Genomic DNA, 24820 nt, shown 5'->3' with positions numbered 1-24820 from the left:
CACTCTTGCAACACTTATATCGATGATCAATGTTGACAAACCATTGTACCTTTTACAAAAGTTTGCCTTACCAATGCACTCCTGCAAAACTCCTATCAGACAGATGACTTTAAAAAATTTAGGTCAATAAATAAATTTATACCAAGTGAAATAAATAAAAAACTATTAATAAAATATTTAAATAAATAAATAAGTTTAAATAGAAAGCAGGGGAAAATAAACCATATTTAATATCAGAATCATGTATATGATTTTTTTTCAAGTAAAAGCTTTTATCCCAAGTGAAGAGATTCTAAAAAATTAATCGTGTTTTATAAAAAAAATTATAATCACACTTTTATATTCACAAAATATTTTATAAATTTTTTTAAGCATTATCATTAAATCAAAACATATTTTATTGAAATAAATATATACTTTTGAATGATTTATTGGAGAGTTATCTAAAATATCGTAAAGAAACTTAGAAAGTACAATAACATGTCTTCATGAAAATGGTATTGGACAGTAAATTCAAAATCAAATATTGTTTCTCTATCATAGAGTGCATCATTTAGTTACTTGTTTTTGCATTCTGGTCTACAATTTCTTCGAGTAGAATCGGTTAACTGGATGAGAGAAAATGAAGGTCAAGTAAGTGTAAGGACTAAATCATGAGAAAAAAACTAACATTAATAACTTTGTTTCTATTGATGAAATTTACCCGTCTCTTCATCTTTGTTATTTCCAGCATGTTTTACTCCTCTTTAATTTCCAGATCTGGAAAAAAAATATACATATCAGAATCAGATCCATCAACTTACTCATCTCTAATGTAAATCTTTTTATACTATTTAATTTTCAGTATCAAAAAAATTAAAGATTGAAAATTAAATAATAAAGAAAATGAAAAATATAAAGAAAACCTTAGTGATGAGTGATGAATAACAACTGAAAAACGGAAAAATGAAAAATTGAGTTAGTTAATAAAAACATGCAAAATAAACAAGGATTTGTAGAAGAAAGAAGAAAAGGAAGATCTGGGTTTATTTTTGAAATCATAAATTGATGTTGCAGATTAGTGGTTGTTTCGATTTGGTTTCAAGAAGAAGAAGAAGAAGAAGAAGAAGAAGAAGATTTGCGGTTGAAGGAAGAAGAAGAAGAAAGATGTTGTGCAAGAGAGAGAATTAGAGAAATAAAGTGACTCACAAAAAGAGTGTGGGTAGGAGAAAGTTAGATTTGAAAGGTTTAGAAAAATGCAGACGTGGGAAGCTTTGCAATTAAGATGCCCACTTGGCACAACATGGAAGCAGGGGGACAAATTGGTATTTTCCAGGACAGTGAATTTTCTTATATTGCATATATATATATATATATATATATATATATATATATATATATAAGATGTTTTTCATGCTTGTTGATGAATGAGAAGGAAGTATGTTAAATGGAGAAGAAAAGTGATGGAAAGTAATGGTAGTGTTGTGTTAATGATGTGTTCATGGTGTTGATTGTTTTGAGAAGATGAAGAAGAATGATGTGGGAAAATGGTGATGGAAGTATTTCTAATGCTACTATAGTTTTTATTTGCATCAAGCAAAATGAACTCCTCCTCCTCTTTTCTCACACTATTTTCTTTTTATTCAAATCCCAATAAAAAATTTTTTTCAAGATCCAATTTTTATTTTATTGACATTGTTGAGGTGTACATATGATAGTGGAGGTGAAATATTGGAGCAAAATGTGTGTGTGACCTTCTCTTTTCTCACACAATTTTCTTTTTATTCAAATCTCAATAAAGATTTTTTTTCAAGATCTAATTTTTATTTTATTGACATTGTTGAGGTAGTACATATGGTAGTGGAAGTGATATATATATATACATACATATATATATATATATATATATATATATATATATATATATATATATATATATATATATATATATATATATATATATATATATATATATATATAGAGAGAGAGAGAGAGAGGGCATATCATATATCATATGAGAATGTATTTTTTATATGAGAATGTGAGAATGAATTTGAACCATTGAATTTTGGGTTAAATAAGTTTTTGGTCCCTCTAAATATAGCGGTTTTCAACTTTAGTCCCTCAAAATATTTTCTTCAAAGAATGGTCCTCCTAAAAATTTTAATTTTAACTTTTGGTCCCTCTTGCAATTTAGCGACGGTTTTTTTAATTTAGTGACAGCTTTAGTGACGGTTTTAGCGACGGTTTTTAATTTAGCGACGGAATTAGCGACCATTTTAGCTACGATTTTGCCACGAGGGACCAAAAGTTAAAATTAAAATTTTTAGGAGGACCATTCTTTGAAGAAAATATTTAGAAGGACTAAAGTTGAAAACCACTATATTTAGAAGGACCAAAAATATATTTAACCCTTGAATTTTAAAATAAATGGTGGAGATTATGTGTGAATATTTTTTTCTCTCTCCTCCATCATTAAAATAAAAGATTGAAGAGAGATAAAAAAAGATTCACACATAATCTCCACCATTTATTTTAAAATCTAATGGTTCAGATTCATTCTCACATTCTCATATAAAAAAGTCATTCTCATATGATATGCCCTATATATATATATATATATATATATATATATATATATATATAATGTGTTGTTGACTTTGGTTAAAGTAATTTTTTTCCCCTCCAAATTTGGGGATATCTACGGTTTCTATTAATTGGCCATTAGGGATCTGGATTGGGCCCTCTTCTGTGGGCCTAGCAGTTTATTCCAGCGTACGACTTGTTTTATAGCCCCCCCCCCCCCCCCCCCCCCCCCCCCCCCCCCCCCCCCAACACTGCAAACCACTGCTTGTTGGGCCACGAAATGAGGCCCATTTGTTTTTCTGTATCATTACTAATCCAGCAACATTCCTTTTCTTTTTTAAAAAAAAACTCTTATTATTATTTTTAGATTAATTAGTTAAAAAAAATGTTTGGCTAGTTTAATTCTATTAATTAAATCTTAACTATTCTAATTGATAGTTAAATTTATTTAATTAGTTAATTTTATTAGTTAATTTTTGATTACTTTAATTAATTAAGTTGAATTCTTTTTAATTAATTAATTAGTCTTTCAAGTCAAAAACCCTTGATCAATATTAAGGTGTACTTTTTTCATAAATAATATTCCATTTTTATACCTTATTTTGTTCTATATTTGTCATTTAATCATTGTGTTTATGCTTAGAATTATCATTAAAATCAAATCTCAAAAATATTTTTCATTCAAATAAGCTTCTCGATTAAATGACGAGCCATTTTCATACCCGTAAGCCGATTATTTTGCATCACCATCAAACTTTCCATCTCTATTTTCAAATCTCACTTCAAGCAATTTCACAATAAACCTTGGTCAACACCAAGTGTTTTTTTTTTCAAATTCCTTTTTCATAGTCAAAAACTTTGAAATACCTTAACTAATCTAATCGAGTTTAGTCTATAATGGATGAATTAAGAAGGGTTTGTACGTATTTGTGCAAGTTGTTCTAAAGAATTTAGGTGATGGTCGTTAAGTCTTTATTTGAATGCTTGAATTTCATTAAAGACTCCTTAAAACTTGGCTTGTCTCACCTTTTCACAAAACACTTAAATCAATTCAAACTCATCACTTTTTTCCGCTCCGCGCAAAGCTCCTCTTTGCCCATGTGAAACCCCATTTCAAAAACTTATCTTTACGCCCACGTGCGATTAGACCCCTTTTTCATAAATAAAATCAACCAACCCACGAGTTTTAGTTCCCCCAAACTACGAACGCTCTGACTTTCCCATTGCACGAGGGAACACGTACGCACAAGATGCGATGACTTGGCGAGCACAATAATAAAAAAAATCAAATCACGTTCCTTTCTTTCTCCTCACATAATAATTAAAACACAAGTAAATATCACACTAACATCAAACACAAGACTAACTAAATGGGTCCCATCGAGTACGATGGATGTGAAGGGTGCTAATACCTCCCCCTTGCATAATAGACTCTTGAACTCGTTCAAGGTTGCGATGACCATCTTATCCTTTCTTTGTGGGTTTTATTGATACTTTCCCTTTCTTTTTGGAATAAATAAAATTTAGTTGCGACTCTGTTGTACATCGAGTGTGCAATGAGCTCGATGGTGCGATTTTTAGCCAGTCGTGACATTTTGCTAAGGAGGAAAATAGTTGATTTTATGAGTTAGGTTGATTTAAGGTGGATGACGAATAATCGAACTTAAAAAAGTATACACATTGTGTCTGATTATTCGAGGGTAAGATGGAAGTGCATCCATTCACCCTTTTTCATCCGAGTTTTATATAAAATATCTTGGTGGAAGATGAAAAATCAAACTTAAACAAAATGTATACCTTGTTAGAACAAGATTAGGTTATGCATATAATCGCTAGTTTTGATGATAAAAATACATATATTTTATATGTAACAATTTTTTACTCTAATAGTTTCTTAAATGTGCATATAAAATTGTTTATGTGATTTTGGATAGTTATTTGGAAAGATCATTAGAAACATTGCTAGCATACTTCAGAAGAACTACTGCATCCACTTCTCAAGAAACATCAGCAGTTCAGAAGAATGTTGAATGTTAGCTAGAAAAGAATTTCCATGTGTTTCTCAGATAAGTTGTCGCTTCCAGATTAGAAGTCAAGATTTCCAACTCAGATAAGCTTTTGCTTCCAACTCATAAATCAAGAACTGTTTCTTAAATTAGCTTTTGATTTCAACTCTGAAGACAAGGTTCTGACTCTGAAGACTCTAATACTCTTGGAATACTCATCTAACGTGATCTCTTATGGACTCATCATTACTTTAGATCAGAAGTGTATCATTAGAAGAGAAGATCGGAAACTTGCACAAGAAGATAATAGTACAGAGTACAGTACCCATTCCACTATGGTGAGAACGTATGTACAATCAAAGGAATTTGTGTGCTCTTATCTCCCACAATCTCATAAGAGTCGTTATGTCAGTTGGAAATGATAGTGACGTTTTGTCCTTCTCAACAATCTACTTTTTGGGCCTATAAATAAAAGCACTATCCCATCTGAAGAAAATGTAGAACTACAAGAACGTGAACGAAAAAACAAAGAAAAAAATTGAGAGTCACTGTGCAAAATTTTCATGTAGAAAAATATTCATTCAAGAGAATCTTAAACAAAAAGAGTTGTTTCTCATTATTTGTGTTTAAACATTGTTCTTGAATTTGTTTCATTTGCTTATCTAGGAGCACTATTGTAAACACTTCTATTTTAAATCTTTCGAGATTTATTTTTCCTCAAGTGACTAGGTGTTAGTCCGTAAACTTGAGATGGCTAAGGTGTTGTCTAAACTCTTAGACGTTTGTTTGTAAACTTTCAAGATTAGTGGATAAAGTCTTTTTTGAAGACGAAATCACCTTGGCAGATGGACAAGATTAGCCTTATTTAAGGTGAACTTGTATAAACCGAAAGTGTCATTTATCTTTGTTAGCTTGTCTATCTTGATTGTTTGAATGAATAGTCTTTCTAGCAAAAAGTTTTAAAAACCCAATTCAAACCCCCTATTTCTTGTGTTTTTCTCATCCTTCAATTGGTATCAGAGCTCCGACTATGTTACTGATTTTTCAATCAAACACTTAACCGTGTAGAGAGACCCAATGTGAGAAATACCTCCATGGCTGCTGGTAATACAAATGAAAAATATAGTTACAATGATAAACCTTCTGTCTTTGATAAAGAGAGATTTGACTACTGGAAATATAGACTAGAAAGTTTCTTTCTAGGATATGATATAGATCTTTGGGATATTGTCGCAAATGGTTATGAGGCACCTGTTTCTGCAATTGGTATTCCCATTCCCTGAAAGAGAATGAATGACGAACAAAAGTGTGATTCGTTATCACCGTAAAGCCATAACTATTATTCTCAACGCTATCTCTTACAATGAATATGAGAAAATTACTCATAGAGATACATCAAAGGATATTCTTGATTCGTTAAGAATGACACATGAAGGTAATGCTCAGGTCAATGAAACTAAGGCTCTAGCCTTAATTTAAAAATATGAGGCTTTCAAGATGGAAGAAGAAGAAATTGTTCAGACTATGTTCTCAAGGTTTCAACCCTTGGTTACATGACTTAAGGTTCTGGATAAAGGTTACTTCACAAGTGATAATGTCAAAAGATATCCAGAAGCCTTCCCAAAAGATGGATACCTATGGTTATTGCACAACGTAACTATTGAAGAGCTGGTTAGCTCACTCGGAAGTCATGAAATAGAGTTAGAGGAAGATGAGCCCCAAAAAAGAGGAAAATTTGTTGCTCTAAGGTCCAGATCAAAAAGAACCAAGTCACAAAAGAACAAAATTTGTTTTGTATTCATATTATAGTTTACTATCCATTATATGTATATATTTTATCGGATTAATTGTGACTATACAAATACTTTTGATAAAATATGTTAATATCGTCATACTGTTGTTAAAAATGTCAAAAACTTAGTTTAAAAAGCAAAAACATATAAAAAAAATACCATTGTCCACCAATTTTTAAAAAAAAAAAGGAAAAAAATTTATAAGAACTTTTCAATATATTCGTTATCTTATGCTGTCTATCGTTTTTTTTTTAAATACAGTAAACATTTCCAAAATGTTGAAAAATAATTTTTAAAAACAATTAGCCTATATTGAATCTTAATCTTATATATAAATCCAAGGTTGTCATAATGGCAATCCTAGCCACGTGTCATCATGATAGCAACTCTTGGTAACACCCTAATACTCCTATTTACTATTTTGTCCCTACAATTAAAATAAATAATAATAATAATAAATATAATAATAATAATAATAATAATAATAATAATAATAATGATAATAATAATAATTATAATATAATATTGACTCACCATTAATAATAATAATAACATAAATAATAAATAATAATATAATATTTAGCTAAAAGCTATCTAAAAATCAAACTTAATAATATATATATAGTTTATAATAGAGAAGAACTAAAAATATAACTACAATTTACATTTATATTTTTCATTTCTAAAATATAATTAAAAAAATCTCTCTTATATATTTCAAATTTAACTTATGTATCATTCTCACAAAACTTTATTAATTAATTCTAATATATACTTAAATAAAAACCCTATTTTTTATTAATATAGCTTTTGTATTAGTAATTTTTATTATTAATCTATTCAAATATCTCATTTTTATTAATTAAATATGTATTCTCATTACAATTGAAATAGTCGAGCACTAAGTACAAACATGAATTTGAGAAATAACTTATTTATGTCAAAATAAAAATAAAATAAAAATTTCGTTATAATATATTAAAAACTGTAAATTACTTTCATATAATTCTATTTTATTTTATGTTAAGTAGATTTATATTAAGTATAGAGAAGAAATAAAAAAGGTTAAATATGATTTAAATTTATTTGCAGGAAATCATTTCTTATTTGAGTGTTTCTTCAATTTTAATTCTATTTTATTTTATATTATGTAGATTTATATTAAGTATATTTATCTGTTACAATCAAAACTTCTAAGATATTTTGACCCATTACCACATTTTATTATTGTGCATGTCTCACTTTATTATTACGTTTGCTGCAAGTGAATTAAAAAGTCATTTTATCAAAATTAATGTGATAGTTTTATTATTATTCATATTCTATTATACTATTTATTAAGAGACAAATGCATTTAATAAATTAATTTCAATTTTATATATTTTATAAGATAACACTACATATTCCATTCTTTTATATTGACTTTATTAGATTTTATTAAAATTTATAAGTTTTAAATGGGAAAATCAGTTATATTTTGAATGCATTGCTATTCAATTAATTTTTTCATATAAAATAAAATACTATACATATTTAGCCTTTGTTACTCATGAACTCATTCACCAATTTGCCATATTTTCTCTCATTATAGTCTACAATTCAACAATGTTCTTTTAAATATCATTCACATTTTTTTTTTCATTTTAAATTTTTTTATGTATCATTTTATTTCATTATTTATTGTTTTAACAATTTTGCAACCTTTATAAATTTGCAGTGTTCACATGGAAATTCATTCCTCCCCACAGTTATAAAGGTGAGTTTGTATGATATAAGTTTTATGTAATATTTTATTTTATTATTTGTTATTTAAACAATTTGACAATCTTTTATAAAATTTCAATCCCTGCATTATAATTTATTTCTTAAGACACTTATAAAATGTGATTGTATATGATATAAATTTCTAAATATTTTTCTTATAATTTTGATATTGTAAAACTTTTTAGTTTTTTAATCTTTGATCATTTTTTGTTACAGGAATTAAAACAATATAAATTATCAATTTTAAGGCAACCATGTAGGAATCAGAATATCAATGTTTGCATAATGTTTAGTTTTACAATGAAATTAACACATTTATTTTCTCCCCAAATGATGTTTAAATATATTTTTTCATAAAAAATATTTAAAATACTCTACATAACTACCGTATTTTTATAATACTTAGTTAATTTTGATCATCTAACCAACCTATTAAAATAGTGTTCAATTATACTCAAACAATCAATTTTACAAAATTATGGTTTAGATGTTTTAAAAAAATAACATAGCCGTTTCAAAAAATAAAATCATTATGAAAATTGACATGGTCCACTCTTAATCTTTTAATAAGACTTTTTATTTGAGCATGCAAATTTTTCTGTTCACATATTTATTTTTCTAATTTAATATAATTTGTGTTCAATTTTTAAAATTTTATATTAAAATTTAATTTTACCATATTAAAATTTAATTTTACCACTCTTTAATTCTTATTTATTAAATTCCATTAAATTTTTTAAAATACATAATTAACAATCCCCGTTATCATTTAGCCGTTTCAAAAAACAATACTATTAAAATTGTCTATTCTTTATTCTTTTTAAGAAGACCTTTCATTTGAGCATGGAAACTTTTCTATTAACAAATTTATTCTTTTAATTAAAAATCAAATGGTGTAATTTTTTATTCTTTAATTCAATAAATAATTTGTTCATGCTTTTGTACTATCTCCTCTTATTTTTATTGGAGTAATGACTATTAAGTACAAAATGGAATTGAAGTCCTTTGTGTTATAGGAAAACTTTATCTATCAAAGGTAAAAAAAGTCTAGCATAACTTTGGTCATTTTTAAATAGCTAATTATCTTTACATTTTCTCCTATTCACATATATTTCTCAAATTCGTTTTTTCTCTCAATTTATTTTATCTAATAAATATGTCACTACCAATACTTTCAATAACAATTTTTTTATTATCTTTATATTATATATATTTTCAATTATATTATTTAATATATCACCTAATTATTCTAAATTTTATCTTTGTGCAGCTGAAAACACTTACATGTTTTAGAGTTATATGTCCATAATACACCATATTATGGAAATTTCTTTTCATTTGTGTTCAATTCATCCATTTTAACATATATTTTAATATTTTAATTTATAAATTTATAAATTTAATTATTTTTAATGTACAGATGATATTTGTCACCCTAAAAATAATAAGGACCTATAAATTAAATTGTATATATTATCCAATAATTTTTTTTATAAATTCTCTAAACAAATATTAAATATAATCATACTATATTATAAAACACATTCCATATATTATTATGAGATTTCTTATAATTATCCCTTTCATATTCTATTTAATGATTATAATAACTCATTAACTTTAATTATAAAATTTAATATTACTTTTTAATATTTTTGTAGTCCAATTAAAATAAAATATAAAAGTAGTTATTTTAACTATGAATGAGAAAAGATATTTACATGATTTTTTTATAGTTTTATAACAACGAAAATATACTTATATTACTCTTATAATTGATAAAAATTTCAAAATGATTTAGTATTTTTTAAATAAATCTTTAAAATAAAAACACAATGACATTACAATATTTGGAAACTTTTGCTAAATTATTATCAACACTATGGATAATATATAATTCAATTCAATGGTGCATAATACCTAATTCAATTTATTGCAAGTTTTGTATATGGATAACGGTACCAATATATAATTTATATATATATATATATATATATATATATATATATATATATATATATATATATATATATATATATATATATATATATATATATATATATATATATATATATGAGAATTCTTATCTATTCAATTTAAAAAATTAGGTAAGATTACCTTCACTATAAAATGTCAACCCTAGCCACATGTCAACCTGATAACAACTCTAAGCACAAACCCTAATTCTAATTTTACTAATTTGACCCCACACCTTAATTTTAATTTTACTAATTTAATCCTACATTAAGAATAAATATAATAATAATTATAAAACCAATAATAATAATAATAATATAAATAATACGTAATATATATTTATTGCCACAATCTTAAATCTATTAGTTATTAAATTGACACAATATTAATAATTAAAATAATAATAATAATCATCACAACAACAACAATAATAATAATAATAATAATAATAATAATAATTAAAATAATACTAATCATAACAAAAATAATATTAATAATAATAATTAATATTATTAATAATATTAATAATATTAATAATAATAATAAATAGATATGGTGATGTATCATCTTCATAATAATTCTTTTCCAACCCTAATTTTATATTCACTTTTTTTGTCCATCTAATTTGATAATGATGATGATGATGATGATGATGATGATAATAATAATAATAATAATAATAATAATAATAATAATAATAATAATAATAATAATAATAATAATAATAATAATAATAATAATAATAATAATAATAATAATCGAAAAACTCTTCAATCTAAGCATAAACCCTAATTTTAATTTTACTAATTTGGCCCTATATAAAAAATAAATAATAATTATAAGTATAATGATAATAATACTAATAACAACAACAACAATAATAATATAAATAATAAAGAAGAAATAATATATTATTTAATAATTGACAAAATAATAATAATTACAACAGCACAAAAAAAAACATTTTTAAAAAATATTTTTATTTTTATTATTATCAATTCAATAATTAAAACAGCACAAAAAAATTAAAAAATTAAAAAAAAAAGAAGTCAAATAAGAATAATTATTATATTATTACTCTCACAACTCAACAAGATATTGTAATACACGCAAATTTATTTTTACATTTTATAATTAACTATTTTTTCTATTTTTAATTATTGAGTAGAAATTCTTTCTTCATTATTATTTTTTTTCTTTACTTCATGTAATTTACAAAATTAAAAGATTATTAGACTATTAACTTTATTAATGTTATATAATAAAACAAGTTATAAAAAGCTCTTTAAAATTTAATAAATATAATATTATAGTTTAGTGTTAAGTTTCTTTTAAATGTAACTCCTATCAATATTATTTAAGGTAGAATTTACTCTACATTATATTGTTATTTTAATTCATATTTATGGTTGAATTTTTATTGATTTTATAATGATATTTAAGGGGGAAAGAGTGTCTCACCAACTTATCAGTTTATAGGTTTATTTTGTCTCACTAAAACTCTATTTCTCCTTATATTCTCTTTTCTATTTTCATAATCTTCTATTTTTCCACAACAAGAAAATCTGTGTTTAGCTAGGACAAAAACAGAAGTCAATCTGTAGCTAATTCGTATTAAATGGAATTAGTTGGAGATTAGTTTTGGAATAACTACAATATGAGGCGTAGCATAGATTGAGTGGCTAATTATCTAGACCAAAGTTCCCTAGCAAAATTCCAACTAATATTTAAATTTTCCTAGCTAAATACAAACTAAACTGTAGCAAAACCACAGTATTAAACTTAAGTTTCCAAACTAAACAGCTAGAATATCACCACAAAAATATCATAGCAAATCTCAAGCAATTTCTTAATATATTTATAATTATTTTTATTAATATATTATGCTAGATTAAAATTATTCATAAAAATAAATTATGCTAGTTGAAATTTTTATTAATTATTTCCTCAACTAATATTTCAAATTAAGATATTCATTATAAAATTAATGTGATAATGAAACAACACAAACAATAAATATGCACCACATTTTCTGAAAGCTTCATGAGAAATATCAACATTTTTACACCGAAGCTTTGCATTTTTTTAAAAATAATTAGCTAAGACCTCCAGTGGGTCAATGTGATTTCATGTTGAATCCTGGATAATGATGAGTACAAATTTCTATACTTAAAACATATCAAATATCAGTCGCCATAAATAGGGAAATTCTAGAACCAAGACCATATCTTTTTTGAAGAAGCTCATCTAAACATTTCACAATAATACCCATAAAAAAGAGCTGGATAATGATGAGTATAGCATTTCCTACTCCAAGTTGGCCCACTCTACCATACATCCTTGAAAGAACATAGACAACTGCTTGTCCAAGAGCTATCAAAATAGCAAGTAGAATTTGTGCCCCATTGCTGCCATTGAAAAGGAACATAATTCAATAAATTATTGAGTGTACAGAAAAAGAACTTAATTCAATATAATTATTGAGTGTATGACATAATATGCCACCATATAGTGAAACCCTATTAAAGAGAACATGAGATGTAATAAGAATGGATGCATTTAATGAATTATATTTCATACACAATTAATTAATTAAAGTATATGTAACTATGATTCCATCTTATTGGTTTTTGAGTATGAAAGTTCTATATATAGACCCATAAGTCATAATTGATTCTGTTAAACAGAATCAATTGAGCATGCTCCACAATCATATTACAACTGTAACCGATGAACTGCATCATAATCAACAGGATATAACAACAATAAATGATAGATCAGTCCTAGAGTAGGATATACTCTAATAATCAAAATTGTAAGACCGGTTGAAATTAAGCTATTCGTTAAAGAATAAAAAGTTGTACACTTACAAAAGGGTCCGATTTTCAATGATCTTTGATCCAACCAGAAGTATCATGACCATCTAAGAAGTTACAATGGGAGTGATTAAAAGTTCCAAGAGAGTTCCACATTTTGAAGCAAAGATAACACACATCCAATAGAATGGATCAGCACCTGATGTCGGGAGCAGACTGCAAACCAGGAAAATGAAATGAGAGATCACGGTATACAAGACTATCTCTCTAAATGGCACTTTCCTGTCAGCAGTTTAAACTTCGGGAAGAAATGAGAGAAGCACTTAGTAAATGCAGCTAAACCCACCTCTCATATTATCAGATGATGTTAATTTAACCTGCATCATACATCAACATTCATAAGGGAAGGGGGAAGCCAAAATCTAGTATTTTAAACACATGAAATAAATGCTGAAAGCAAGGCCACAATTATTATTTATTAATATTTTTTCTTTCTTTTACTGTATGAGGTTTGGCAGAAGCAGCCTGGCAAAGATACAACATGAAATCACCTTGACCCACTAGAGATCTTACCTAATTATTTAAATAAAAATAACCCAAAGCTTGGGATAGTATCGGGTTCTTTGCAAGATTTACAAACCAACATAGGAGTTAATGGCAAACTGAAGAAAAAATCTCAATCTTATGAAGGCTTGGCAGAGTTTGAATATTATCATGTAAGCAAAAATTGAAAATTACTGTGGTCTGTGGGTGGGTTTTCTAAAAATGCAACGAATGCACGCAGTGTAGCTTTAAAAATTTCATCGAATGCATGTCCCATCAGCTGTACCTGGATTCTGCTTCGGATCGTATGTCAACATCTTTGAAGTATCAAGATAGACAACCTTTGGCGACGTATTAGAAATGTTTGCAATAGATCCCTTATCAGCATTAACAGTGTATCGTTAACTGCATAATAAGAAATATTGAGAAACCGAATGCGAGAAGAATGAGTATTACACCTGTAAGAGTCGGGCCATTAAGATTAATAGACTTTTCGACTTTCTTATTAAGAATAATACCTCAACTATTTCTCCAGAGGAAGTGAACTCAATGCCTTCTCAAATAAAGCATGTATATTTTGGTCATTGTTCAAACGGGTAAAGAAATCAACATATCTGAAACATCGTTAAAAACAACAAGCAGTATAAGATTTTTGGAGGAGTTAAATGACAAGATTAATCAGAGATGGGAGAAAGTAGAACTCGCTCGAGAATATAGACTGGCTCATGCATAAAGCGTTTTAATCCGGCTTCAAAAACAAATATGAGCCATCTGCAAGGATAACCAAATTACTTTTGTTAAATCTAATGAACGATAGAACAGGTAAAAAAGGAAATGTTAGGTAATGTACAAAAAAAATCTAAAACGTTAGGATCCTTGTCAAAACAGAAGGCGACAAACACATCAACCACGCACACATGATATGAACAAGTTAGGGATTTGTGAGCATCCAGAAAGTATTTCCTAGAAGCTTCAACACCTTCAGTTCTTAGAAAATGAATGATATCACGGAAATATATCAACCATTATTACAAAAAAGGTGCATAAATTGGACTAGGAACTTGAACTAGCAAAACATTCAAATTTCTGATCGCAACCTAAGACTTATTTACTAATTTTGAAAGTGTGAAACACTACTATTGAGCATATTAAACAAAAAAAATCTGATCATAACCTAAGACTTATTTACTGATAATGGTACATATACATCAGAGACACAGAGTACCAAAAAAAAGATTTCAAATTATGCACATATTGCAATTGAATTTGACCCAAAAAAAAAACTGTGCACCGAAAAAATGCAAAAATAAACAAACAAGATTAACTAACCGACAATGATTTTAGAAAGGATATGCATTCCATCCACACAGGGTCAGATGATATGTCTACTACTATTAGCTCATCATTATAAAGATTTTGTCTCTTTTTGACCCTCTATCCCCTTCTTGTCATTAACCTTTCTAGTGAAAGGAATGTAACACTGCTGTAAGCAAGGATAAGAAACAAAGTGAAAGACTAAAACAACAACATTATTTACAAGGGGTACCAGGAAAATGAAAGAAACAACAAAAGTACAATAATTTCGGATAAGAATCAGAAAATGACATGTCAGAGAGGAACTTGAAGACGGTTCAACAAACAACGACTAAAGAAACAACAAAAGTACAATAATTTCGGATAAGAATCAAAAACCATGTATTTATTTTCAGCACACAATCAAAAGAGTCAACAAAAACACTTGGAAATAACTGCAGAATTTGCTAGTACATAGGTGTGGCTTCCGCAATAGGCAAACCCTAAACAAGAACAAGAACAATAACAAAAACAACAAGAGAAATAGGTGTGGCTTTTTTGAAACCAATTTTGCACTCTAGGTACACCAAGATAATCAAGTGTTTTATCATATGATATGCACGCTCAATGTTGTGAAGATGAGCCCAAAATGCAGCACACGGGATCGTCGTCTCCTATAACACACTGCAAGAGGTAGTACATTACCTAAAGGTTCTAATGAGCACAATCACTTGACTATTCAAAATCAATAGATGTAGTACTATTACACTGCAGCTTATATACCTAAAATAACTACTATGACAGGAGAAAAATAAACAGAATTAAAGCTTTCTAAAAGTTCTCTTTTAATTAGACTATAATCCATATCTTTATAGAGATGTGTAGTTTTCTTAAATCATTATGGTTTGTTTCCAATACTTTTTTGATAATAGCATCATCATGTCTTCCCAAAACCTCTTTATGAAAAACTCGGTGACAAAGATAAAATTATGATAACTAGGAAGTAGTATCTAGTATTGGATTGAGAGCTAAGATATTCAGTTTACCTCAGAAATAGAAATGACTATAGAGAGAAAATTTCTTTCATGATGTAAATGTCCATGGTTGATGAGTACTTCCCCTTTTTCTCATTAGTACCTCTGACACACTAACATTCTCTAACCCTTTCTATTTCATGGATGGAGAGGTTGCAGTATCTGGTAAATTCCTTGCATTTTCTATTATGCATTCTAATTTTGTTTGATCAAAATTTAAATAAGTGATGACTAATGTATTTATATTTTCCAAAATAAGAATCACATGTAAAGGAATATGGAACCAATACTACCTTGCAATTGATATTTCATATTGCTGCAAGAATGAATAGCTTGCATCCATTGAATACAAAGGAACTTTACTCTATGATTTTTGCACATAAATTGTCAAACCATTTAAATGATGAATAGCATTGAATATGTTAAGAAACAAAGCATCCAACCTTAATGGTGTGATTTCCATTGAAACATAGTAATACACATTGTTCAAGAATTAAGAGTGGGATTTATGAAGTAGTTTTGAGTTGGCCAAGTACTAACTGAAGCATGAAAATATCAATATATACTGAAAATTATTATATTTTATCCAGCAATGTATAAATCATTCCCCTGCAAAAATAAGGTCTAAAATCATTACGATCCCCTAATAGTTAACAAGTGCTTATGCACTAGATAAGCTTAAAATAAATCAATCCAAACAGATCCTAAATTGCTTCTACTATAGCTTTTTTCAAGAATTCTCCCCCTTCTCACTGAGAGAAAATAAGCTCAAATAATTCAATCCAAACAAAATTGAGCTCCTAATCTAACAAAATTCAGCTCCTAGTCTAACAAAATCGAGCTCCTAATCTAACAAAACTCAGCTCATAATCTAACGAAATTCAGCTCATAATCACATTTCATTCTTTGTTGCACAAAAATTAATTTGATAAATCCACAATTAGTTAGCTAACTGCTTTGTAAGCATTAACAATTCACCTGATTCCAGAAGGATAGGACATTGGAGAACCATAACCATATAGACCAGCAACACCGCAATAAATCTTAAACGACGAAATATATAACAATCGCCTTTCAAACGTATTAACAACGGATTGACGGAAGGCTTCACGAGAACCAGAGCCAGAGAGTAACGATTGAAGTGATTTCTCGATCGACGATTTCTCAAATTTGAGTGCTTAGGGCTTGAACGGCGGCTTCGACGTCAGGTTTAGGTGCCGATGAAGCCTTGAGTGAACGGACGGTGTTGCCTTGGATTTTGACGGCGGAGAGTTTGTTGGATTTTGCGTAGGGTTTCTTCGGTGGAAGCCATTGATGCAAAGGAAAGATTGGGATTTTGAATTTCGTTCTGTTTTCGCAAGAGCGAGATTGTGTTGTGTAGAAGTGTGGTACGAATTTCTGAAAACTTGGAGAGAGAGAGAAAATACACGTGTTTCTCAAATTTTAGAGAGAGAAAACAAGTGTATCTTATATTAAAGAAAAAATAATAATAATAACGATCAATTTGTTAAAAAACATAAGAAAATATTATTTGCAGTTGGAATTCATCCTAATAACTTGAGATTAACCGCTGATATAAATTGGTAGCTATATTATGGTAGTTAATCTGACATTTTCTTGTAGTGTTCTTTGGATTTATTTTTTATAATCTTCCATTATGTGTAGGTTTTGAAGACATATTCGATAATTTTATTGAAAGATTGATCATAATCTTTCATTTTATAAAATATTATGTGTATGTATTGAAGATATATTTGAGAATTTTATTGATAGATGGATTGTTATGTGGTAATTTTTTTTATGTCCTATATTTGTTATTCATCTTCTTACAATTGCCATCATAATTTTGAATTACTCTTTTAAGATGAATTGCATTGTAGAAAATAGTTTGACAATTCATACATTATATATGAAAAACAATATTATATACTTTTTCAACGAGGTATGAGATTTTTATAGTTTACCTTTATACGAATTTTAATGTATAAGTTATAAAACTAATAGTTTTATAGTTTTCTTCTCTCTAAGAATTTATCATATATGTTGTTTAAGGTAATATTAAAAAATCTTGCAGGTTGGAAATATGTTTGAAAAACTCTGATTTAATTGGAGCTGAACATAAAATATTTTGAAAAGTAATAAGTCTTTGAAATATTATGTTTTAGAATTAGAAGTTGAATATTGTTTTGCTATTTAAAGGTCTAATGGTTAAATTGTTGTTTGTCTTAGTAAAAGATCTAACGTTATTGTAAGTTATCTTCGCGTGTTGAAAATGTGTTTGAAGAACTCTGATTTAGTAGGAGCAGAGTTTTATATTTGGTTTCAATTTCACATGTAAATGTAAATTAGCTACAAATCATTTTTAAGTTTCCTTTGCCTCATGTTCTAAAAGGTTTTTGTTAGAATCAAGAATATTAATGATATTATAATGATTTATTATTTATTTAAATATTTAATCTATTTTTGTTATTGTATAAATTTAGATATTTGTAATTATATTTTAATTTTTTTATATTTTGTACTTATTTTATCTTAATAATTGCTTAATTTATATAATTTTTGTTATGATAGTATAGATATTTATTTAATTTATATTTATTTTATCTTAATTAAGTTATTTAACTATTTAAATTAGAGTAATTATTATTAAAAATGTTTCTTTTTATAGTTTATGCTTATTTGGATACAATTAGTTTTATTATCTAATTTTATAATATAAATTTATGTATAATAATAATATAAAATATGAATCTTATATCACCTTAAATATAAAATATGTTCCTATGAAAAATTATATTTCTTATTTACAATATAAATACTACGTCAATAACTTACAATAACAACTTTTTTATATATAATATATAATAGAGAATAAATAAAATAATATTTAATATAAATAAAAAATTTACACATACTATATATATATATATATATATATATATATATATATATATATATATATAATTTAAAACTATAATTTACAATTGAAAATAATTTTAAAAAACTCAATAAAAAATATCTCTACAATGTTAAAAAATCATTCTCTTTTATTAATTTTATATTGAATTGTTTTTTATATAATCATCTACACAAATGTTTAATAAATTTTACGTATTTAAATCCACAAATACTATATAAATTATTTAAATAATCATTTTTATATGTTAAATTTATAAGAAGTTAAATAAATAAAAATATAACCAATCGTTAGTTGGTTCAGTGGTGATTGGCGCTGGACTTTGGTAGGGAGAACCAGGTTCGATGGAACCACTTGATGCCAGAACTCGCCCCCGAACCGGACTTAACCGGTGGGCTTAAAGCCAAAAAAAATAAATAAATAAAAATATACCTTATAAAAATAATATCTTTTTTAGTAGTAACAATAATGAAATGAATATCAATGAATGAAATTATGAATAATTTAAAATCTATGAAAAATATTAAAAAATAATAATACTTAGAAGAATAGTGAAAGATTGCAAAATTAAAGTAAACACAATATCAAAAGTTAATAATTTAAAAATGTCATTGATTAAATAAATATATAAATATAACTAATAAATTTTCAACTATTTTTTTTCTATTATGTAACTCCTATCCTTTATTTATATTTATTCAGTCACTTATTGTCTTTGATATAAATTTAAATTAATAATAAAATCTATTAATTAATTATTTTTATTAATATCTTCATAATCATGTGTATATAAATGTGTGATATTGAATTATCATCATTTAATATATATTTTTTCTAGATTTTACAGTCCTAATAATAAGTATAACAACAATATTTTAAAGTTTAAAATATTTTATAAAATGACAATAATATATTATAGGTCAACCGCGCAACGCGCGGGTCATATACTAGTTTCTTATAAAAAAATGGGTATTTTTTCATACATTTTCCACAAATCCGAAAAAACCTCAAAATCAATGGATATATAATGGTTTTATCGAAAATATTTGGGAAATATTCATAACAATCGATAAAATCTAATAAACTATATATAAAGTTCAATATATAATCATATCAAATACGAAAAAAACTAAAAAATTTAAATAAAAAATTATGATATGCAACCTAAAATCATACTAAATTATAATCTTAGAAGTTCTTCTCACCAAAACTTCCCGCCAAAAAATCTATAATAAATAAAAAATAAATTAAATAAAATAAATAAATAAATTAATACATAATAATAAATTAAATAAATAAAAAATTAATTAATTAAAAAAACTCACTCACCCACTAATATGTGATTTTATAATTTATTTGTTTTAAAGGTGGTTTTTTAAACCCCACTAACTCACAACTATATATAAAATTGCTAATTACACGTTTTCTTATTCTTATCTAATTCCACTAACTCCACTAAGTTTCAACTATATATACAACTTCCATAGATAATTGTAGCCACCAAAATTCTTTCATCTTATAAATTTTCTCCATTCTCATTGCTTAATTATTTAATGTATAGCCACCAAAATTCTCTGATCTTATTAATTCATTTCATTCTCATTACTTAATTACTTAAGGGCAATTGAAATTTGAAGATTTGGAACAATTGAAATTTGAAGGAACAGTGCTTTATGGCAATTGGTTACAAAGAACACACAACAAAACCTATTTTTCTCTCCTGCCTCTCTCAACCTTTATTCTATTTGCTAGGTTTATTTTGTATTGTAAAATACATTTTTGATGAATTTGATTTCACTATTATGTTTCTCACTTTATATATAGTTTAATTGCTTTTGAATTATCACTATTATGTTTCTCACTTTATGAATAGTTTAATTGCTTTTAAATTATGGTTGTGTTTATTCAATTTCAACGAAATTATTTAATTATATAGTGGGTTTGTTCATGATATATTATTTACAATATAGTTTATGTTAGTTTATGTATGTAAAATGTGAACTAAATATTTAATTAATAGCAACACCTCCTCCCAAAGTTAATGTGCAACACTGGAACACATATTTACCATTTACTATGCAAGGCAATTTAAATGTGAGAAGAAATTGTGTACATTTTAATCTTCTTTTTTTAAATTAGTGTGATTCTATCTGTAAAAAAAAAATTAGTGTTATTCTATAAAATAATTAATTTATCAAGGTGGTTAATAAGTAAACTAATTAATAAATAATAATTTAATTAAATAAATAATAAATTAATAAAAAAAAACACTAACACACTAATTAATTTTTCTCTCCAACGTCTCTCTCCTATTTATATTTAGTTAATTAATTAATTAAAATAAAATAATGTGATTTTTTATAATTATTATAATTAAAAAATACTCATTAACTAAATCTTTTAATTAATCAATTTGATTAAAGAAATTGAAACATAAATATTTATTTATAACCACGTTTTCTTATGTAGTGTTGTCGTTGAAATTGTTATTAAACCAATGTTTTTAAACCAACTATGAGGAAAGCGGTTTCCATAGTAAAAATGTTCTCAAGAAGAAATATAAAGTATCATTTTTTTGTTAACCTTAAGGATTTAGGTTTGGTTCCCTTCTATATATCGGTTCTTCATTTTTTAACATATTTGATTTGCTTTCCTTTTTAAATTTATTTTATTTTGTTTTATTATAGACTATTCATTCGAATAACATTATTCGGATGGTGTGTCCGGAGTATTCGACATATTTTTAGTGTACTTTGGTGTGATATATTGAACTGAATTATCGTGACGAAATGAAAGGGACAATTTATAAATTTTTGATAGAAAAAATGATATAAGATGCAATGAGTCACCCATCGTTTATTATTCTATTTTTCTAAAACTATGCATGACAATCCTGTGCATCGCACGGGCAAACGTCTAATTTCTATTCATCACAGAACTTTTTTTAAAAAATTGAAAAAATCCATGAAGGGCATAACGATAAAAGGATATTTAGGGGGGTTCATGGTATGATTGGGAGGGTGGCAGAACAAAATCTTATATACCTTACCACATCAGGCCTTACAGATATGGGTCAAATATTGTTGGTTTATACTTGTATTTCGCACCTCACATTTCGTCAAAAATAATTAATTTATTCTTTAGGTGAAAAACATTGAATTAAATGTTAGTATTTTTTGAAAACTTTATATTTAATAGTAGCTTAGAGAAAAATCTAATATAAAATCATAAATTCTAGAAAAATTATGATTTTATAATAATTATTTCAAAAATCCAAACATCCATACAATAAAAATCAAATTTATTAAATAATTTAATAGTATTAACTTTAAATTTTATTAAATAGTTGTAAAAATATAATCAGTCAAATTTATCAAAATAGAAAATCTCAATTCACCCCAAATCTCTTAGTTATCCGGCAAAATTTCATTTATGCCTTCTACTTCTGTAGATGTAGCTCCGAATTTTATTTTTTTAATTTTATTTTTTTCGTAGGTACATCTACGAAAGCGTTGAAACATAGTGAAAGATTTTGAAAATAGAGTGTTCCGTAGAGGGATGTGTTGATGTACATAAGGTATATCCTTATGCACGGTGCATAAATACTCAAATATTGTTTACATAACTCAAAGTATTATATTTATTACTCAAAATAATATACAAATTACTCAAAATAGTATAAATATTACTCAGAACAATGAATATATTACTCAAAATAGTCAAAATTCGATATTACATAGAATTGTGTAAATATTACTCAGAATAGTGTACTCATTACTCACAATTTAATAATTACTCATAATTAATATATGTGTACAAATAATGCATATATTATTCATGGATTATGATATTATTACTTGTTTCTAACTAAAATGTTACTCGGAACAATTTAAATATTACTCGTACGAGACTTATGCACCGTGCATAAGGATATACCTTATGCACATCAACCTGACCCTTCCGTAGATATACTTATGAAGCATTTTGTTATATTTTAAATTAATTACTTTGATTTTCTGTAATTTGATGTTGCATTTTTGTTAAAAATATTGGAGTTTAGGAGTGAAATGTAGTTGATTTGAAAATAAAACAAAATATTCCGTAGGTATATCTACGGAACACTCTATTTTCAAAATCTTTCATAGATTTAACTACGGAATATTTCATAAATTTAATCCATTTGAGATTTTCTCAAATTTCACTATGTTTTAACGCTTTTGTAGATGCACCTACGAAAAAAATCAATTTAAAAAAAAAACTTCCAAAAATGAATTTACAAAAGCAAAGAAACAATTTTTGTAACTCATATGATGGATGAGAGATTCAAGAGTGGAATTAGATATTTTGATAAACTATTTTGTGAACATTACATACTAGATTTTTGAAAAAACCTCAGTGCTCCATACAATAATATATAATATATTTATCAAAGAATCTGATAGTAGTATGCTTTATGTTTTTCTAAATTATTTCTAAAAAATAGTCTATTGAATTTTTCAAAAATTGGATATACCCTTAAATTTATACTGGTTCTTTAAAAAAAATGACATAAAATAATGAAAATTTATCTATGATTTAATGCCAGATATTTCAAAAATTAGATATAAATTCAAATATTTTTTAAAAGTTTATAGTTTTATATTAGATTTTTGAAAGAACCAATCTAAAATGTAAAAATATTAAATTTTATTTATTTAAAAGGCAGAATCTTTATTTGAGTAAAATATGGGATATCAAGTGCAAGCGCGGCCACTTAGCTCCTATTATGGATAAAGTCACGACTAGACTTGCTAGTTGGAAGGGATCATGTTTATCCATGGCCGGTAGGTTGCTCCTCATTAAATCCGTCATTCACAGCATGACGCTTTACACTATTGCCATATATAATTGGCCTGCTGCTATCATCAAAGATTTAGAGAAGGCCTGCAGAAACTTCATCTGGTCCGGTTGCACCACTAATAAAAAAATGTGTGTTGTTTCGTGGAAGAAGACTTGTCAACCGTTCTCGAAAGAGGGATTGGGTTTGCGCTCTCTTCGATGGCTGAATGAGGCAACAAATCTGAAATTGATGTTTGATCTTTTTAATAGCACTGAAGATTGGGCTGTCCTGCTTAGAAAGAGGGTCCTCAAATCTTATGGTTGCATCCGTTATCATGTTTTTTCCTCCATCCGGACCAGCGTTAAAGCGGAATACTCCAATATTTCAAACAACTCTAGCTGGATTCTTGGCTCGGGTACAAAGATCTCTTTCTGGATAGACTCGTGGTCTGGTGACCCCTTTATTAATGATACAAGCCTTGATGTATTAGCCAATAAAGATACTAACCCTCACATCCGAATATCGGAGCTGACTGATAACGGGCAGTGGCGCATCCCTCCCGATTGGTATGTTTGGTTCCCTTTCTTAATTTCGCGTCTGGAAAATATGGCTCCCTCCATCGGTTCTGAAGACCTTTTGGGCTGGGAAAAATAGCGTTTCAGGAAGTTTGGAGATAAAAGAGGCTTATTGGGTTAAGGCAAAATCGCTTGCGGATACTCCTTGGCACAAGGCTATTTGGCATATCAACATTCCTCCGAGCAGATCTATTCTTCTTTGGCGGATGTTGCACAGTAAAATTCCCACCGACGATTTCTTTATTGGTCGTGGTTTCTCAATGGTTTTCAGATGTCCTATTTGCCGTAATAACTCTGAATCTTTTTAGCACCTCCTATTTGACTGTGATTTCTCCAACTTTCTTTGGATTTGGCTCATGAAAAAATTCCATATCACCACTGCCCCTATTTCCGTTCTCCGCATGTTGCGCCCGTCCACTGCATTGCTGTTGTGAATCTTTTGTGCGTCATCTAGAAGCTTCGCAACGCTGCTATGCACAATAATCAAAAGCCTAGCACTGACTATGCCACTGCCTGGATTTTGAGGCAAGTTCAAATTGTCGGAAACTCATCGCAAAAAGCCTATTATATTAGCATGCTGGACTTCACCTTGATTAAAGAGTTTAAAGTTAACATAATCCCTCCTAAAGCTCCTTCTATCATTGAAGTGATTTGGAGCCTCCATCTTTTGGATGGATCAAGTGTAATTGCGACAGAGCGTTTATACATGATTCATCCA

The 24820-nt window shown here is 27.1% G+C and overlaps 2 long non-coding RNA genes and 1 pseudogene across 2 annotated transcripts; all 3 read right to left on the bottom strand.

Annotated features, from left to right (window-relative positions):
* Positions 1-444: 444 nt before the first annotated feature.
* LOC131613574 (uncharacterized) lies at positions 445-1034 on the bottom strand. The gene is made up of 3 exons (XR_009287611.1): positions 906-1034; positions 704-759; positions 445-608 (listed from the first exon to the last, which is right to left on the bottom strand). It is a non-coding gene; the product is annotated as an uncharacterized LOC131613574 (long non-coding RNA).
* Positions 1035-11996: 10962 nt separating this feature from the next.
* Positions 11997-13274, bottom strand: LOC131643732 (protein transport protein Sec61 subunit alpha-like; annotated as a pseudogene).
* A 30-nt stretch (positions 13275-13304) lies between these two features.
* LOC131643733 (uncharacterized) lies at positions 13305-17248 on the bottom strand. Its single transcript, XR_009296279.1, has 3 exons — positions 14794-17248; positions 13983-14235; positions 13305-13869 (listed from the first exon to the last, which is right to left on the bottom strand). It is a non-coding gene; the product is annotated as an uncharacterized LOC131643733 (long non-coding RNA).
* Between the last annotated feature and the right edge of the window lie 7572 nt (positions 17249-24820).

The sequence above is a fragment of the Vicia villosa genome, linkage group LG1, assembly GCF_029867415.1.
Source record: "Vicia villosa cultivar HV-30 ecotype Madison, WI linkage group LG1, Vvil1.0, whole genome shotgun sequence".
NCBI lineage: Eukaryota > Viridiplantae > Streptophyta > Magnoliopsida > Fabales > Fabaceae > Vicia > Vicia villosa.
This window is presented reverse-complemented; position numbering and strand designations above follow the sequence as displayed.